This window comes from Pinus tabuliformis, chromosome J (assembly GCF_031772625.1).
Source record: "Pinus tabuliformis cultivar Carrire ecotype Pingquan chromosome J, CPIR1, whole genome shotgun sequence".
Taxonomy (NCBI): Eukaryota; Viridiplantae; Streptophyta; class Pinopsida; order Pinales; family Pinaceae; genus Pinus; species Pinus tabuliformis.
Genome location: NC_142295.1, coordinates 1,611,699,154 through 1,611,719,259, shown reverse-complemented (window position 1 = coordinate 1,611,719,259; position 20,106 = coordinate 1,611,699,154). Strand labels below are relative to the sequence as shown.

At 40.0% G+C, this 20,106-nt stretch overlaps 1 pseudogene; it reads left to right on the top strand.

Annotated features, from left to right (window-relative positions):
- The first annotated feature begins 1,065 nt into the window (after positions 1–1,065).
- LOC149233655 (protein DETOXIFICATION 16 pseudogene) overlaps positions 1,066–20,106 on the top strand; it is a 75,721-nt pseudogene continuing 56,680 nt past the window's right edge.

The window sequence follows — 20,106 nt, the reverse complement described above, 5'->3', positions numbered from 1 at the left end:
AATTACCCATCCTAAAAAATTTCCCACCGCACGGTGCAATTTTTTCCCAGTTAGCACTTTTTGGGGCGAAATTGTATGATCATGTTGGATTTGGAGAAATTTGTGGAGTGAATAGTGGGCTAACTAGGAGAGGACATAAATTATTCATTTTTTGACCAAATTGGATGAAGAAAGAGGCCGGGGTACCATTTTTTAACATTCTAGACTCATTGGAGCGTGTTTTAGAAGCATTTGAGCATTGTAAACACATCTTTTTACACTTTTGAGCATAATAGAGAGGCCTAAGCCATTAGAAGCTGGACCAAGGAGATGTAGCCCAGGAGGGGTGAACTCCTTTATCATGCTCCTGTCGTAATGTGTTTTTGATGATGTTCTATACATGTTTATGCTACTATTCAGTCTCTTATTTATGTTTAATTTCTCATAAAATTAACATAAAAGCTCATTTTTCACTTGCAAAAATTCATGAATCCTTAAGCACAATGAAAGGATTTTGTTTGTAATCCGAGGAGGATGTTAGCACAACTATCTAATATTCTAAATCAGATCAGTATTATAGTTGGAACACAATAATTTGAAGGCATCTCTATCGTCGGAACGTCATTCATCATGGTTATGGGTTACCCACAAACCCACGGTTATGGGTCAAATGTTGGTATCAATGTGAACACCTATGTCAAGAAGATCATTCATTGTAAGAGAAGAATATGGAAGAGTTCAAAGGAGGAATAATAAACCCTTTTCTCCTTTGATGGATGAATTTGAATGCTTTATTTGTCATAATTTTGGGCATGTTGCATAATTTTGGGCCTCCTCAAGCAAATGGTTAAGGGAGTATATCCCCCTTAAGAAGATCATCAACCTTCATGTATACAAGTTCATTCTATGGTTATTGGTTTTCATGTGACATCTTTGGCCATAAGGTAGTTGCTTGTGGATCTCATGCATGGAGTATAATTATGATCAATGCAAGACAAAGATCTAATGTGAATAGAAAAATGCATTATCTATTTTCCTCGTATCTTAGTAATGTGATATATTATGCATGTAAAAAATCTCGGTAACATGGCTAGAGATTGTAAGTTATCCAATTTCTCAAGGCAAAGCAGGCAAAAGGAAGAGATTATCCAGAGTAGCCCTAGCAAGAAGCTAGAGGAGAATGCTCATACCAGGAAGAAATCTACCAAAGTGTTGAAGAAGAAAGAGGAGAAGCAAGTGAAGTGTGGTCTTGCTCTATGCATGCTTGAAGAAGATGAAAAATGGTACATAGATAGTGAATGCTCCCATTATATGTCAGGAGATAAGTGTGTATTCCTATCCTTGAAGAAAATCAAAGGTGGCCATGTTATTCTTAGAGATGATGCCTCATCTAAGGTGTTAGGAAAAGGTAAGGCCAACCTTAGTGATGAGAAAAAAATGTAGTTGATGTGTTGCTAGTTGAAGGATTAAAGCATAATATCTTGGGTGTGAGTCAAATGGTTGATGGAGGAAAAGAAGCCATATTCAATTCCAAAGGATGTAGTAATTGGAAAGAATTATCAAAGAGTTTGACAATGAGAGGTATTAGAACTGCAAACAATGTATGTGTTAAAAGGAAGAGCAGAAAAAAGGAAGAGGGTGAAAACAATTTATTCTTCAGACTTTGAGTAAATGAAACAAAGTGCCACTGCATTCCATTGTTACCTAGCATATATTTATAAAGGATTGCATAAGTGCAATGTGAGGCCTACGTGGTCTCTAGGGGAGCATATGACAACATCTTGAGTTGTATGAGCAAGTAATGAAAATAAGTTGCAGCAGAAGTAATATGTGTTCAAGAGCATAAAAATTTAATATCAGGTATACAGGATCAACAAAAAGGTTGGAAGGTATGTTATCTCAGAGGGATTTGCGCATGGATTTTAAGATTTGAAGGGTTTCTTGTTATTTCATCTTGCTTTCACTTCATTTTTGTAGCAGATCCATATGTTGTATTCATGAGTAGAAATCATGTGAATCAACCATATATGTGATTGTTTATCAATTGGAAAGTTGGTTGAGTAGCCTTGTTTCAGTTATGCATAGAAGAGAGTCATTTGTTTCAACCATGTATGTTATTTTGAGTATAAATATAAATTGATTTAGCCCTTAAATACCTTTATTTATCCATATACTATCATTATTTATCATTTGATAATGGTGTATTGAGTAATACTTGCATAAGGAGGAACAACCTCTTGCATGTTGCAAGGAGACATGGAGAAGAGAAACAACAAATTCAATGAATAACAGTCTTGGAAAGTTGATTGTAGCCATGACATATGATGGGGGGGGTATCATTTATGGATTCTATGAGAAGATCATTGTTGGCATGGTTGAAATTGATGTCACATTGTCTATAGAAGCCACAAGAATGAGCATCCATTTTGTTTGGTGTCTAATGTATGGTTTTGCATATGTATTGGAGTTGATTGTAGAAATCAAGTATTTCATTAGTCATCCATGGTTAGCTCATTACTTAGATAGGCTTGGCTACCCGTTTCCTTTAATGTCAAAGGGAGAGCATAAAAATAGCAAACCATTGGACAATGGAAGTCAGTGGAGAGAACCAGTTGGTGATGTGGTTGTTGTGTTCCCATCAATGCCAAAGGGGGGGTTGTTGGCAGAATGGTGTTGGAATTGATGTCAATGGTTGATTCAACTATGTATGGGCATTAATTACAATAGTTATGGGTGTTTTTTCATGATTATTCGATGATTGGTTGAGGTGTTGAAGGTGCTCGACATAATGGTTGCAGGTGGTATGAAGTAGGTGTTGCAGATCTGGGTGGAGAAATTTTAAGTTTCCCCAAGTTAGGAAAAGGACGTAGATTAAATATGGACAACCTACATTTGCAACATTGGTAGCCGAAATTTCTAATGAGAAATCATTTTCTGCAACCCATATTAGTTGTGGATTATTTGTTTATGTGGTGGATTATTTGTTTATTTGTTTAATGGAAAATGGATTATTTGTTGGCAGAATGGTGTTGGAATTGATAACAATGGTTGATTCAACTATGTATGGGCATTAATTACAATAGTTATGGGTGTTTTTTCATGATTATTCGATGATTGGTTGAGGTGTTGAAGGTGCTCGACATAATGGTTGCAGGTGGTATGAAGTAGGTGTTGCAGATCTGGGTGGAGAAATTTTAAGTTTCCCCAAGTTAGGAAAAGGACGTAGATTAAATATGGACAACCTACATTTGCAACATTGGTAGCCGAAATTTCTAATGAGAAATCATTTTCTGCAACCCATATTAGTTGTGGATTATTTGTTTATGTGGTGGATTATTTGTTTATTTGTTTAATGGAAAATGGATTATTTGTTGGCAGAATGGTGTTGGAATTGATGTCAATGGTTGATTCAACTATGTATGGGCATTAATTACAATAGTTATGGGTGTTTTTTCATGATTATTCGATGATTGGTTGAGGTGTTGAAGGTGCTCGACATAATGGTTGCAGGTGGTATGAAGTAGGTGTTGCAGATCTGGGTGGAGAAATTTTAAGTTTCCCCAAGTTAGGAAAAGGACGTAGATTAAATATGGACAACCTACATTTGCAACATTGGTAGCCGAAATTTCTAATGAGAAATCATTTTCTGCAACCCATATTAGTTGTGGATTATTTGTTTATGTGGTCCTGCGTATGGAAAATGAAAACCACGGGCTTATCGTATTTTGCCAAGGAATCACATCGATCTGATCTAGTCATGCTCAGCTAAATTGAATTTGTCACCAAGATGAAGTGAATGGGAATTAATTCGTTGATCTACTCAAAAAATGAGTCATTGGATTTGGTCACAAGTTTATGTTTGATTTGGTCGATACATTGATTTGGGCAAGAGGCTAAATCGTTGGAGTATAATTGCTACAGGAGTATGAGAATGTGTTAGTGATCGATCTGACTGCACGTTTTTGGGCCAAATTTTATCAATGTAGGTTTGATTGAGTCGTGATTGGAACTTGATATGCTCATGAAGATGAAAGGATTTGTAACTAGACAATTGGGTTTAAACTCGTCATGTCATGGTCTTTGCAGAGGTTAAAGGTATTGTGATTCGAGGTAGAATATATACATACATGTGCATTGATTCATTCATTAGTGAGGGTGTGTATTGTCTAAGATAAATGGCATCATGATTGAGTGATCCAATGTGTCAAGCATGCATATGGAATGAGGGATTTTCCTCTGTTGTGCAGGCAATCCTTTCTGCGGATAGAAACGATCCCTCTAGTCCTATGGGAGGATCTAGCAACAAACGAAGACAAATATGTGTAAAATTTCCTAGTTTATACTAGAAAACACAAAGGAGGATAGATGACCTACCTCACTCTGATGCTAACATCCGTTGGTGTTGTCCTTGATTCTTTCATTTCCAAGCTCAATCTCCTCTTCACCATTATGGATGAATACCTACAAGGAAGATCACGTGGAGACAACAAACACATACATAGAAAAATTCATTCCAATATAAACCATGTAACAGATCAAGGAGTATTACACTAAATGAGAAATAATTGACACATTTATGGAAAGAAAACACATAATGTATTATTAATAGATGGTAAAGGGAGCATTACAACCACTTAAGCCTTGATGTTGGAAGCCTCATTTAGGTGAGTTTCCAAGTCATATCCTTAACCTTCAAGCACTCCTTTCTCCTTAGTAAAGTGGGCAGCAATTGGGCATCGTTCAAGGCTAGGAAGGCAACCAATCATTAGCCAACCATTAGTGGATAGTAGGGATCTCATTTATAGGGAAGGAGAGGGAGTTGAGGATCCATGAAAGGAGGGAGAAGTTCCACATCTCAAGGAAAGATCCATGAAAGTAGGATCAAGGACCAAGAATGGGAGATCTCGTTCCAATCCTCATTCACCTATAACTAGCTCATCGTTATTAAGATGTGTAGTAAGAGAAGATTCTCCTATATATTGGGAAAAACTGCTTGAAGTTGATCAGTGCGAGTTTTCCTGATAAAATGTGTGCTGGCAGCGCTAGGAGAGTATGATGCAACAAGTGACCAACACGGGTCACTAGTTATGCAAAAATGCGCTGATCTTGAAAAATGAGGTTTTTGACAAGTTTTTCAGAATTTCTTTCAAGGCAAGTTTTCTTCTTTTCTTCATGGGTGCTTCTGAACATGTTTCATGGCGAATACACTTACAACTTTCATCATTTTGTGACATTTGTTGCATTAATGACACAGAGTTCAACACTTCAGGATACGAGACAAGGAGTGTGACAAAATATTGTATAACAAATGCCCCCTAAAGCATGAAGGAAGAACGGGAAGTGATGGTTGAAGTGCTTTACAAGCCAAGGCAAGGAATTAGAGAAACATCGTTAAGAGAACTTCAAATCAAACATAAGATAACATATTTCACATCTCTAATGTAAGTATGACTAATAATACACCTCTGAGTAGGCATCTAACAATACATCAATCCACGACATGGACGCAACCATCCGAAAAGAAAGGAATATGTTTATGGATCCAAAGCATGGATGCAGCCATCTGAATAGGAGGGATCAGGTGTACAGTCATGAATACTTAATAACTCTAGGCAGCCTGGATTTATCAGATAAAACACAGGGTCTTCATCTTTGTCTTGATCTAACCAAAGAACGAATCTAACCATCTGAATAAATGTATCGAAGTCGAACATGGTAGAAACCACCTGCTTATCGGTCAATGATGTAAACCGTTAACAGGCACGAGAGAAACCACCAATGATGATAATGGCTCTCAAGGTACAACAGCACAATCCACAAGTGTGAACAATGAAGTTGAATTTGAACACTCACAGAATCATTCGATCAAAGGCCAGTGGTGTGAACTTATCGTCGAATGCAAAGAACCTGTTGTAGCTCCCAGAGAAAACCTCGGATTTCTTACAAGAATAGTGCATGGGCACATCTAAATTTTGAGTGTCTCAAAGTTTTCTCAGTAAAGGGAGACCTCACTTATATTCTATATGTATATATAATGGGTTGGTTCATTCATCTAAAGGAGTAATACATTAATTTCGGTACTACTTCACATGTACAAATCTCATAAATATGCATAAAAAAGTGGAGGCCGAGTAGTCCAAGAATTTACAGTTTAATAAGATTTTGTAGAGAAAAGATAGAGTATAAGGGGATGAGAAAATCATCATATGGATCTTACAACATCAAGAATTCTATGCTTAACACATACAGCTTGCAGCTTTAAGAATTCCTACACTTATTTGAGTTACAGGTAGATATAATGGACAACAAAGAGACTAGGTGTTATGATTCATGGAGCGCAACTATTAAATATATAATTTCAATGATCCATACAGGCACATGCATTAATAATGTCGATACAAATGAATCTGTGATGAAGTTACAGGCACATGCATTAACATATCAACATAAATGAATCTGTGAGGAAGTTTGAAATATTCCTGGCAGTGATGATTACATGAATTCAGAGAAGAAAAATGAACATAAAATGGGTTTTAACAGAGACATAACATACTGTAATACTTGAAGGGGGAATCATCGCCATTTCCTTGATATTCTGAAAAAATTGTATTGCAAAAGCCATATAGTCTGAAAATAAGATGTAGTGTTTTCTTTAGAATTTCTGAACCTTTTTTAAGTCTTGATTCCTCGAATTTATCAGGAGAGGAGGATTGTTGAACATTCATTACATCAAAAATATCTTCAGCCAAGTCTCAGTTGTCAGATTGACTAGCTGTCTCGACTGGGGATGGCTCTGTGGCCCAAAAATATTACAGAATTAATGGCCTCATTGAAAGGAGGAAAATTGCAGGACATCAAATAAGTAAACAGTCAGAAAGAAGCATTAATAAACTATCTCGGTGCCCATCCCTATAATTTCTTCTGCTTCAGGTTGTAGTGGGCTCATCGTATGGTCTCTTGTGCTGCTCAGCCGGCTCCCGTCATTTCTTCCTTTACTGCTCGAGCCATTCATTATTTAAAGTTGGGAGTGGGCACCATCCACTTCATGTCACAATACTAAAAAAGAGGATCCTTGGGCAATGCTTCATCTCTCTCTGTTATGGGACACCATGCCTAAAAATTGAATCCTCCTGAGCTACCAAGTCTCTTTTCACTCTTGTCAGCGCTGACCCTGATTCCGTGTCACAATGGGATTTTTTGAATCAACCCATGCTGGTTTTGAATGCACCACCTGTTTCCCTTAAAGCCATAGTTTATAACCCATCACACCTTTAAATCCATGCCCTATACTATTGGCGCGCTGATCTGCCTGGTGATTCTCTCTTGGTGGCAATATGGAGGACTTTCCCATGTCTCCCTTTTGCTGTAAAAAAACATTGTGAAACAAACGAGTCTCGATCCCCCTTAGCCATTTTCACTTTGGCTCCTTTTCATAAATTTCTCCATATGACCGGGGGCTGGAACTAGAGGCTTAGCCCGAGGGTGCTGGAGCCTTTAAAATTCTGTCTGGGGCCGTTTTCCTTAATACATGAAATCTCGCTTACCGACAATTTCCGTTGTTGGCCCTTTATATTTCCTCTTGACATTGCGATTGTTGATCTGCGAGATTTAGCCCACCTGGGATATCGCAATCGCAAGCCTGGAGACATAGATCCCTTCACCTCTTTTCATAACACAAGTGACTGCTTGGACACGGAAACTTCATATGCCAGATCACATAACATATCGCATCTGGGAGGTTCCTGCATATCGCAATCGCAAGCCGGAAGGGACTTCGGTGGAGGAGAAACTTTGACCTATGCGATCGCCGATCTGCAAGATTGATGATGTCATCAGTGCCACATGGCACCTCTTGAGTGTTGACACGTGTCACCTGGAAATTCCCCCATAGGACCCCTGAAAAGGCCAAATCAACATGCCACGTGTCCTCTGTACTGCCACATCAACGACCATGTGATTTATAAGGACCAATGATAGTCTGCCACGTGGCCCCCTGGAGGAGAGAGAAAAAGGCCCACCCATCCCTATTTTGCTTCGATTTTCTTTGTTAAATATTTTCAGCCTCCCCCAACGATTTAACACTAATGCTCAATTTCTCGGCGATTTTGAGCTATCGTCCTACTCCCCCCCGCAATTCCTTAAGAATGGCCCTTTGGGCCCGCCGATCGTCGATTCGTCGGGACTGCAAGATTGCGAGACTGCTGGATGCGGGGCTGCGGGATTGCGAGATTCGAGACTTGCCCGCCACCGATCACTGATAATCATGGTATGAGAGATTGCTGGATGCGGGGCTGCAGGATTGTGGGACTGCAGGACTATGGGATGCAGGGCTTGCCCGCTGCCGATCGCCGATTTGCTATGCCCGAGACCCTCCGATAAGCTCTTCCTCTTCATTTTAGGGGCAACAACACTCTTGATCTTCAACATGCCATATCTTCTGATCCAAAAGTCCATTTTGGGACTTCCATATACCGTTGGAAATCTCGTTCCGGGCACTATGTAATGGAGAGGTTTTGATTTGGCTTTAAGTTCTCATGTGGCCTGGAATATGGCTTCAAAATTCACTACTCTTTGGCAACTTTGATCAACTAAAAACTCATAATGCAGTGAGTGACAACATTGGCTCCAACTGGGGACAATGCCTTGTTGGTAAGGTGTTGAGAACCTACATACTAGTAGCTTTCCTTCCAATGGGCATGGAGTCATTTTCAAACAAACTACAATTTTGTTCAAATGGAGTTTTTAACAAAACTAAAAATTACATATGTCAATTACAATAAACACACCGGTATTTACAATGGATGTGAGACAGGTACCTCTAGTTTTGGAAATAAAGTTTCAGGAATTAACCATTTATTGGAAGTTGCACATATTCACCATCTAGATTCTCAAGCATGTATGTGTTATTTCCTCTTTCTTCTACAATCTTGAAAGGGTCAAACCATAGCAAGTCGAATTTTCCATGTTTGCCTTTGTCTTCCCGTCGGACGTCCCAGCAGAGAACTAAATATCTTGATTGAAGCGGTCGATTCTTAGCCTTATTTTCAAATAAAGATTTCATCTTTTGTTGGTAATTTGACAATTTGGCCCCCACCTGTTCTCTATTCTCATGAATATTGACTAGTTGATTTATCCTTCATGTTAAGGAACCTGGCTCTTCCTCTGCTTCTTGTAATAACCTCGCCACTGGAATTTCTAATTGGATCGTAAAGAATACAGCCTTACCATACATTAGCTCAAACAGTGATTTCCCCGTGGATGGTTTCGGTGTTACCCAGTTGGCCCATAGGGAAAACTTCAGTTAGTCCTAGTTTCTCTAATTTTTGGTGATGGTCCTTTTCATCACCCTTGAGACAGTCTTGTTGGAGGACTCAATCAAGCCATTGCATTGAGGATAATAGGTAGTGGGGTGCCTGATGATGATATTTTACTTATGGTAGATGCTGGTGAACTTGGAAGATTTGAAGACCTAATCATTATCAGTGATAATTTTGCAGGGAAAACCAAAATGAGATAATATATTCTCCTCCATAAATTTTGCTACCACCGTGTCTGTAGCATTTCTGGATGGGATGGCCTCTACCCACTTGGTGAAGTAATCCATGGCCGTCAATATCCACTTGTGTTGGCCACTGGATGGTGGGTTTATTTCTCCTATGAAATCAAGTCCCCACTATCTGAAAGGTTCTTCCACATTTACTGGAATCAGGGGGAGAGGAGACAACTTTTGCCTCTTAACAAACACTTGGAACTTTTGGTACGACCTAACCTGGGAATGAACATTCCCAAATAGTGTAGGCTAATAGAACCCTACCTTAATAATGTTATGTGTCTTGATCTTCTAGCTGAAGTGTCCTCCACAAACCCCTTCTTGAAAATCCTCTATCACCTTATGGGTTTCAACCTCCACCAAACATAACAGAAATACGTCCTTCGGGTCCTTCTAGTAGAGTAGGCCATTGGATATGATATATTTATGCACTTGCAACCTCAGGGCTCAATATTTGGATTTATCTACCCCCAACGAGAACCTCAGGAATACGATATAATGAAAAATGTTCTTATACCATGGAGATCCCTCATATTTGGCATAGATTTTCTGCTCAGATGTTCTAATCCCACTCTGATGATCCTCAGGTCTGCCCTCCTCTGTGATTAGGTTTATCCCTAGAGCTTGGAAATTGGATTCGGATAAAACCTTGGCCAACCCCTGGCCTTTAATGATCTTAGTAGGCTTTATTTCTAGCTCATATTCTTGTATTTTTTCTATCCACCTACCCCTCTTTCCTTCATTGTCTCCTTGCACCAAGATGTCCTTGACTGTTGTCGTTGGGACAAACGTTGTGATTTCTGATTGCAACACATACATACAAAATGCCTTTAGAGCCTTGACTAGTGCATAGGCTTGTTTCTCCAATATATTATATTTCATCTCAACATCCCTCAGGACTTGGCTGAAGAAGGAAATGGGTTGTTCATAACCCTCTTTATTTTTTTGTAGCAGCACTGCAACAATAGTATGTGGGGAGGCGAAAGAAAAGATGTAGAAAGGCATTGAATAGTTGGGGCTGACTAGTATCGGGGCCTCGACCAAAGCTTCTTTAATTCTAATGAAAGAATCTCTGGGGGCAGAGCTCCACCTGACTTCATTTTCCTTCTTGAGCATGTCTGTAATACCCTTGACAATTTCTGTGTAGTTGGGTATGAACCTCCTCAAGAAATTTATTCTCCCCAGAAAGGCTTGAACCTCTTTCTTGTTTCTGGGCAGGGGAATATGGCTGATGGCTTTGACTCATTCAGGATTGATCTTTACTCCTTCCTGTGCTACTATGTGTCCAAGTAGCTTCCCCTCACTCAGGGTGAACTGAGATTTCTTAGGATTCAGAGAGAGACCATACCTCCTGCATTTTTCAAAGGTGAGCTTTAAATGGAGGATGTGCTCTTCATCAGTCTTAGAAAATACTGTGATATCATCTAAATAAACCACCACAAATTTGTCTTGGTCCCCTATGAAAGCTATGTCCATGGCTCTCTGAAATGTGGCCCCTGCATTAATGAGACTGAAGGGCATGCAAGCATACATGAATGTTCCCCACGGGGTGGTGAAAGCAGTTTTCTTTTGATCCTTAGGATGGACTGCCACCTGGTTGTAGCCAGAGAACCCATCCATCATGGACATTCTGGCTGAGCCAACCACCTTTTGCAATATATGGTCCATCTTAGGCAACGAGTAGTTATCTTTCAGCAATGCCCTGTTTAGATTCCAAAAATCTACGCATAGCCTTATTTCTCTGCTCTTTTTCCGGACAGGGACTAGGTTGGCCACCCACTCAGAGTACCTTAAAGGCACTATGATATTTTCCTGTAGCAGCTTTCTCACCTCTTTTTCAATGGAAAGGAGTAAAAGTGGATTTATCTACCTGAGTTTCTGTTTGCATGGCTTTATTCCACTCTTCAAATGAATCTTATGCTAAATGATGCTAGTATCAAATGCTTTCAAATCCTCATAAGACCAAGAAAATACATCCTTGTAAATTTTGAATAGATTTAAATACCTTTGTCTGTATTTCCAGGGGATTCCTTTTGATAGCTTGATCATCTGGGGTTCCTCCTCTGATCCAATGTTGCAGTCTTCTATTCGATCATCTATCTCCAGGGCTATTGGTTTGGAGACTATGTCATCCTTATTAAAAAGCCTTTCTAGTGGGACCAGTCTACGCGGGATGGTGTTCCCTTTCAGTTGCAAAATTTTGCACCCAGCCATAGTGTCTTTCCACGGAGTGGCTTCTTGATCTTCTTCTTATTCTTCTTCTTGATTGATGGTGGAGTGGGTGAACTCCCCAATGACTTCTATGAATATTTTCACCTGCTCGTCATCCTTGAATACATGCCAGTGCTTGACATTATCAGGTATTAAAGGTATGTATCTGACTTCTACCTCATATATGAGGAGTGGATTTTGCAGGGGGCTGAAACTGCTTGCTGCTATGGCAAGGGAGTCAGCCATCCTGTTTCCTTCCCTGGGAAGAAATTGGATATTAAAGGCCAAGAAGAAATTATCAATTAGATCCCACACTTCATTCTGGTACGTCCTCAGTCTAGGGTGTTTGGCCTGGCATTGATTCCTAATATGCCTTACGACTAGCTCAGAGTCTCCATAGACCGTTAGGAATTCAATATTCATATTTTTTGTCGTTTGTAACCCAAGGAGCAATGCTTCATACTCCGCCACATTGTTGGTCACCTCAAATTCCAGCTTGAAAGAGAGGGGTATCAGGCTGCCCTCCGGAGATACCAACAATATTCTAGCTCCATTTCCCTCTTTTGAGTTTTCCTTGTCGAATTATAACTTCCATACTTCATTTTCATTTGCGTGTTGATGCTCTAACTACCTCGTTAGGTCCACTAATGTTTCCTCTAAGCCCGTCTCATCTTCTTCTAGAAATAGGCAAGAGAGGTCATTTTCTTTCCCATGCACTGGGGAATTTTCTGAGCCTTTAGCTGGGGTCATAGTCTTTACAAAATTGGATTATCTGTAGAGCCTCCTTTGCTCGCCTCCAAAAGTGGGAATTGTGGCATAAGTCAGATCTAGCTTAATAGAGCACCCCACCTTGGAATCCCCAGATCTAGATAAGAGCATGTCGAACCGAGGAGGAATATCGGACACCATTATGTCCATTACCACACTCTTCACAGGGATCTGAGCCAGGTTTACAACCAGATCCTTTATCATCTCTAAGAACTTAACTCTCTTGGAGTCGAAGGAGTACGTGTACTTGTATGGTCTCGTGATATCCAAGCCCAGCTATTCCAACACTGTTAGTGGCATGAGGTTATGTGAGGCTCCAGAATCCAACATGCAATTATGCAGTAAGAGGTCGTGGATTACTAGGGTCATGTAGAAGGATCCAACTCTTCCACATGAGACCCAAAAAAAACCATTGGCCTCTCCTCCTAGAGGTTTAAACTATCATGAGTTGGTGCTGAGGTAGGTGGATGCATGAATTGAGAGACTTGAGCTTTATAATTAAGCTGCTTTAGAAGCTTAGTTAGAAGAACAATAATTTTTACCTTTTCAAGCACCTTTTGGAGATTAAATGTGGCTTGGACTTTTTCTGTACCTCCTCGCTCTGTTCCTTCTTCCTTCCCACTGGCATTTTTTAGCAAAACAGGTGCCTCATTGTCTTTGTGTCCCTCCGAACTATTACTTTCCTTATTTGTAGAGACTTTTATCTTGGAAGGGTCAGGATTTAGCTTACCTTTCCCTTTGTCTGGTACTAGAGGGATAACTTGGGGAGCAGTTCCCTCCTGTTGCTCTGGTTCTCTTGACCTCTTCTTTGAATATCTTAGATTATACTTATGTTGTGGTTGTGCTTGCATGAAATCTGCAAATTGTTTGTAATAATAATGTATAGCTTCTCTGACCGAACTGGCCTCCTGGTGAGCCATATTCTCATGTTCTTCTTCAGAAAAATCAAAATACAAATTTCCTTGCATCTCCTGTGTATTCGACGATTGCTCATCGGGATCCTCTTCTAAATATAGAGGATGAGGGATTTGATCGAGTTGTTTCTATCTTTCCCTTGCAAGTATTTTCAGTGGAGGTCTTCTATACTACAGGTTGTAACCCCGGTTATTGACTTGAGAATTCTGTTTAGAGAGGCTCTTGTTCTCAATTTCAAGCTTTCCAACCTTTTGTGATAAACTCTTGATGATTTTGTCTAGTTTGTCCCACTTCGGGTCTGATGATTATGTATGTTGACCAGAGGAGGATTCCTCTTCTTTCCATCTTTTATTCTCAGTAGGTTCTTTCTTTCCTCTTGACTTTCCTACTGAGGTGAAATTTTCTTCCACCTCAAGTGCATCAATTTGTAGTTGATCTAGAGTGATAGACTTCCTTTCCCTTAGAGTAAAACCAAAATCAGATTCAAAGGCTCCCAAAAAAACTACTCAAGAAGCAGCTAGAGGAGGATTTATCTCAGTTGGAAGGTTATTGTATTGCATGTTGAACCTCTTTATAAATTCTGGAATAACCTCTTTTGGCTTCTTCTTTATGGCGTTAAATTCTACGAGGAGGTACTCATGATTCCTCTTTTCACCCCATTTTTATGTGAAAGAGTCTTCAAGTTCCTCCCAGAACATGATGGAGGTGTTGGGAAGGGCTTTGAACCACTTTCTGGCCTCTCCATCAAGGGATTGTACAAAAATTCTCATAACCACATCTAGTTGTTCCACGTTTAAGTTCTCAGAAAAGGCGCAGAAGGTCTCAATGTGCCTCTGTGCAGTGTTATCATCCTCCCCATTGAACCTAGGTAGAATATTTAGGTAATCTTGGGGCATATCACTTGGAGGCTGAGGTAAATTTAGAGGTGCATATTTATTTAGCAAAAAACCTAGAAGAGTCATCTAGATTAATGGAGTGGGATTGAGACTTGCCTGAGGAACTTGGCCCAAAAACGTAGTGGTAGGAGTGGCTAGACTAAACGTAGGGTATGTTAGGGCCTTAGGAACAATTTCTGAGTAGTGAGTAATAGTAGGGTAAGATCTAGATGAGGAAGCTTCAAAGGCTGGCAAGATGGTAGCGCATGCAGGGGGAGTTTTCTCTTTCCAGACTTTCCTAAAAATTAATCTTTATGGGTCATATACAAATGGGGATTTCTGCTGAGATGTATCTGAGTGAGTGTGAGGCATTTTAAAAGCCAAGATGATAAATGATAATGGGGGTTTGTGGAGTCGCCAAGGTGATGATGAATGCAATCAAAACCTCTTTGTTCACCTACGCAAAGAGTGCTCAACTTGTCGTATCCCAGGGGGAGAATCCTTTAATTAGTTCCCCGGCAATGGCGCCATATGTTGTAGCTCCCAGAGACAGCCTCAAATTGTTTACAAGATTGGTGCCTGGGCACATCTAAATTTTGAGTGTCTCAAAGTTTTCTCAGTAAAGGGAGACCTCACTTATATTCTATATGTATATATAATGGGTTGGTTCATTCATATAAAGGTGTAAGACATGAATTTCTGGTACTACTTCACAAGTACAAATCTCAAAAATATGCATAAAATAGTGGAGGCTGAGTAGTTCAAGGACATACAGTTTAATAATATTTTGTAGATCAATGATAGAGGATAAGGGGAAGGAGCGAATCATTATATGGAGCTTACAGCATCAAGAATTCTATTCTTAACACATATAGCTTGCAGCTTTAAGAATTCCTACACTTATTTGAGTTACAGGTAGATATAATGGACAACAGAGATATGGGGTGCTATGATTCATGGAGCGTAACTATTAAAGATATAATTTCAATGACCCATATAGGCACATGCATTAGCAATGTTGATACAAATGAATATGTGACGAAGTTAAGGGCACATGCATTAACATATCAATACAAATTAATCTGTGCGGAAGTTTGAAATCTTCCTAGAAGCTATGATTACATGAATTCAGAGAAGAAACATGAACATAAAATGGGTTTTAACAAAGGGATAACATATTGTAATACTTGAAGGGGGAATCACCACCATTTCCTTGATATTCTGAAAAATCTGTATTGCAAAGCCATACAGTCTGAAAATAACATGTAGTGTTTTCTTTAGAATCTATGAACCTTTTTTACATCTTGTTTCCTCCTATTTATTAGGAGAGGAGGAGCATTGAACATTCATTACATCAAAAATATCTTCAGTCGAGTCTCAGCTATCAGATTGACTAGTTGTCTCGGCTGGGGATGGCTCTGTGGCCCAAAAATATTACAGAATTAATGGCCTCATTGAAAGGAGGCAAATTGCAAGACATCAAATAAGTAAACAGTCAGAAAGAAGCATTAATAAAATATCTCGATGCCCATCCCTATAATTTCTTATGTTTCAGGTTGTAGTGGGATCACAGTATGGTCTCTTGTGCTGCTCAGTTGGCTCCTGCCATTTATTCATTTACTACTCGAGCCATTCATTATTTAAAGCTAGGAGTGGGCACCATCCACTTCATGTCGCAGTACTGAAATAGAGGATCCTTGGGCAGTACTTCGTCTCTCTCTGTTATGGGACACCATGCCTGAAAATTGAATCCTCCCGAGCTACCAAGTCTCTTTTCACTCCTATCAGCGCCGACCCTGATTCCATGTCACAATGGGCTTTTCTGAATCAACCCATGCTAGTTTTGAATGCACCACCTATTTCCCTTAAAGCCATAGCTACCGACCCATCATGCCTTTAAAGCCCTACCCTGTACTATCGGTGCCCTGATCTACCCGGTGATGCTCTCTTGGTGGCAATATGGAGGACTTTCCCATGTTGCCCTTTTGTTGTAAAAAAACATTGTGAAACAAATGAGTCCCGATCCCCCTTAGCCCTTTTCACTTTGGTTCCTTTTCATAACTTTCTTCATATGACCGGGGCTAGAACTAGGGGCTTAGCCTGAGAGTTCTAGAGCCTTTAAAAGCCTGTTTGAGGCCTTTCTCCTTTAATACATGAAATATCAATTACTGGCGATTTTCATTGTTGGCCCTTTATATTTCCTCTTGACATTGTGATCGTCGATCTGCAAGATTTGGCCCACCTGGGGTATCACAATCGCAAGTCCGGAGAGATAGACCCCTTCACCTCTTTTCATAGTGCAAGCTGATTGTCTGGATGCGAAAACTTCATAGGCCAAATCACATAACATATCGCATCTGGGAGGTTCCTACATATCAAGATCGCAAGCTGGAAGGGACTTCGACGGAGGAGAAAATTTGACCTGTGCGATCACCTGTCTACAGGATTGTTGACATTATCAGTGCCATGTGGCACCTCCTAAGTTGTGACACGTCACCAGGAAATGCCCTCATAGGACCCCTGAAAATGCTGAATTAGCATGTCATGTATCCTCTATATTGCCATGTCATACTGACATCAGCAGCCATGTCATTTATAAGGACCAATGGTAGTCTTCCATGTAGTCCCCTGGAGGAGAGGGAAAAAAGCCCGCCCATCCCTGTTTTGCTTCGATTTCATTTGCTAAATATTTTCGGTGTCCCCCCTGCGATTTAACACTAAAGCCCAATTTCTTAGCGATTTTGTGCCATCGGCTACTTACTTCCCCCCCCCCCCCCCCCCCCCCGCGCAATTCCTTCACAATGGCCCTTTGGGCCCACCGATTGTCGATTCGCTGGGACTACGGGATTGCGGTACTGCAAGATGCGGGGCTTGCTCGTCGTCAATTGCTAATAAGTCTAGTATGTGGGACTATTGGATGCAGAGCTATGGGATCACGAGATTGCAAGATGCCGGATTGTGGGACTGCGGGATGCAGGACTTGCTCACTGCCGATCATCAATTTGTTGTGCCCGAAGCCCTCTGATAAGCTCTTCCTCTTCATTTCAGGGGCAACAACACTCCTGATCTTCAACAAGCCATATCTTCTAGTCCAAAATTCCATTTTGGGACTTCCATATACTGTTGGAAAGCTCATTCCATGAACTATGCAATGGAGAGGTTATGATTTGGCTTAAGTGCTCCTGTGGCATGGAAGATGGCTTCAAACCTCACTGCTCTTTGGCAACTTTGATCAACTAAAAACTCATAATGCAGTGAGTGACAATAGAGCCTGCCATTGAGGCATTCAAGCTCCAAGGTACTGAAAGGGAGTTTCTAGATCATTTTCTTGGATAATGAGTTGGAGTTGACAAGAAGTGATCCGTCGAAGTAGGGTCATAATGTTTCCCACATCATCGACATGAAACATAAGATTTTCCAAATTTGACAAGAGTGATTCAGGATTGTTGCAGAAAATTCAAATAGGGTATAAGTGGTTTGAATTGCAAATGGGACTTCTCTTTAACATTCGGTGACACAACTCCGGAATTTGGTAGCATTTGACTCAAAATATGATCACAGGTCATGGTGACAATAGGATGTAATCAGATGAGAGGAAAATGGATTCCAAAACCCAGTGAGGAAAGTGACAAAGTGAGGATAACCTAAACTCGACACGAGATACAGATAAGTGTCATGTTCAAGAGCGACATGTTTCCTTTTATACAAAATACAGGATACATGTTTCCTTCCATTTTTCCCCACTATTTCTAGCGAGTACCTATTTATTTTTAATATAAATTTTGAAGATGATACCATATGCTTATCGTATAAGTTCATCCTTCGGATGAACCCATCCAAGTATTTTTAACGAGCCCTAGGAAGGAGTAACTCGGTCTCGTCATGGTGACAAGTCCTTCATCATTTCAGTTCTAGGAATCCGACGGAGGGGTAACTCGACGTCTTTTTCATGTTTAGAGAGTTTGAAAAAGAGGCAAAAAGAAAACTCCAGATGTCCCTTTTTGTAGATAGTCTCTTAAGTCTGAAAAGGTAGAAAACAATACTAAAGAGAACCTCTTAGCCACGTGTGACTAAGGTATTCCTTTTTCGTAGCTAGTATATCTCAGTTCAGAAAAGGGTTAAACTTATACTGAGTAGATGTATTTTCATTTACTTTTACGAGTTCAAAAAGATAAGTGCTCGGAAATCTTTTCATATTTTGAGAGTCAGAAAAGAGTTGAAAGATGACTCCAAGGGGGTTCCTTTTTCATTTATTTTTTACGAGTCCAAAAAAGTGATAAAATAAAACTCAATAGTTCATCCAAAATCAATTACCATCGCCAATTAGTAATAACCTATTGCTACACATGTGAACAAACGTTACCTAGTTCGAGAAAAATATATAAATATAGGTAAAAATATGTCCTAAATGGTAAAAATACTTTAAAAAGTTTATATAAACTCCAAAAGTAAAAATAAAATTACCATTTGTCATTTTGTGAATTGGAGAGCACATTTTGCCCTAAATTCCCCTAATCTTTAGGTGAGGAGTGTGATCGATCTAGGGAACCATTTGGCGAATTGTCTGTCATAGTGTTGACAGTGTTGGACCCACCAACATGTCAGGGGATCTCCCCAGTAAGAAGTCCCAATTAGACCTCAGACCATTTGGTGTAGGAGTCCTAGCAGTGGGTCGTACGGTAATGCCTTGACTACGATTTCACATAGAGGCAAGTAAGATAAATATGTTGGTAGCAAGGGTGTGACATATGCAGTGAGCCAAGGAAGGTGCATGAGAGGTTCTAACACATGGGGGTTGAGATAAGTGCGCCCCTTGGAAACTTGTGATAGCACGGAGTTAAGAAGGGAACACACGAGCAAGGATGCATCACAACATGGAAGGCAAGTTAGCTAGCAATCCAAAGTGATGGCTAAACCAACATCATATTTCAGAAAGATTCATACGTACATACACAGAAATAGCTATAAATGCATGCGTAAGAAAACAAATACATATATCATTTACAGTAAACAGATAGCTGAAATACAATACAACATATGCATGAAACATGTTGGCTCTTGTTATATTAAGAAGTGTAAGTTCCAGTCATACAATATATCCATGTCCAACCACTAGTTCCGATAGTGAAATGTTACAGCCACAACTGCCTGCTCCTCCAAAGAGATGTACTAGCTCTGCATAGTGGAGAAGCTAAGGCTCGTTACAATACTGTCCAAGCCCTCTCTAAGATAGTCCTATCAAAAGCTTGGTTGACAAAAATCCTTTACAATAAGTTATGAGGGACTATTTATAGCAAAGGGTGGGGTGACCCTTGACATTCCCCTTTGTGACAATTCATCTACCCTCATGACTCTTCATCTACTCTATGATTGTTACATCCAACTATTGACACTTGAACTTACACTTGAAAAGATGTTACATTACAATGCACATGTACCCATGTGAGATAAAATGGCTTGATCAAGCCATGCAAGACATCACTATGACTTGGACAACCGTGGGAAGTCAAACTCTTCAACATCCTCACGATGATCAATAGTAGTGTATTGATGCCAAGATCAGTAATCAACGATGGTGTCCCTGTACTCCAAGGTGACATCTTTCTGGAACCTGACTCTTGCCTCCATAGCATCCGCGTACACGACTCGGGCTCCTCTTTCCAACTCGTATGAAAGCATGCGCATGATTGTCTTCAACGTGACCAGACCAACAACATACTTGTGCATAGTGTCTGCACTGATCGACAAGTCTGGGCTGGTGGCTATGTGCATCAACTCATCAAAGTACAAGTCAAGCTCTAGTCGAAA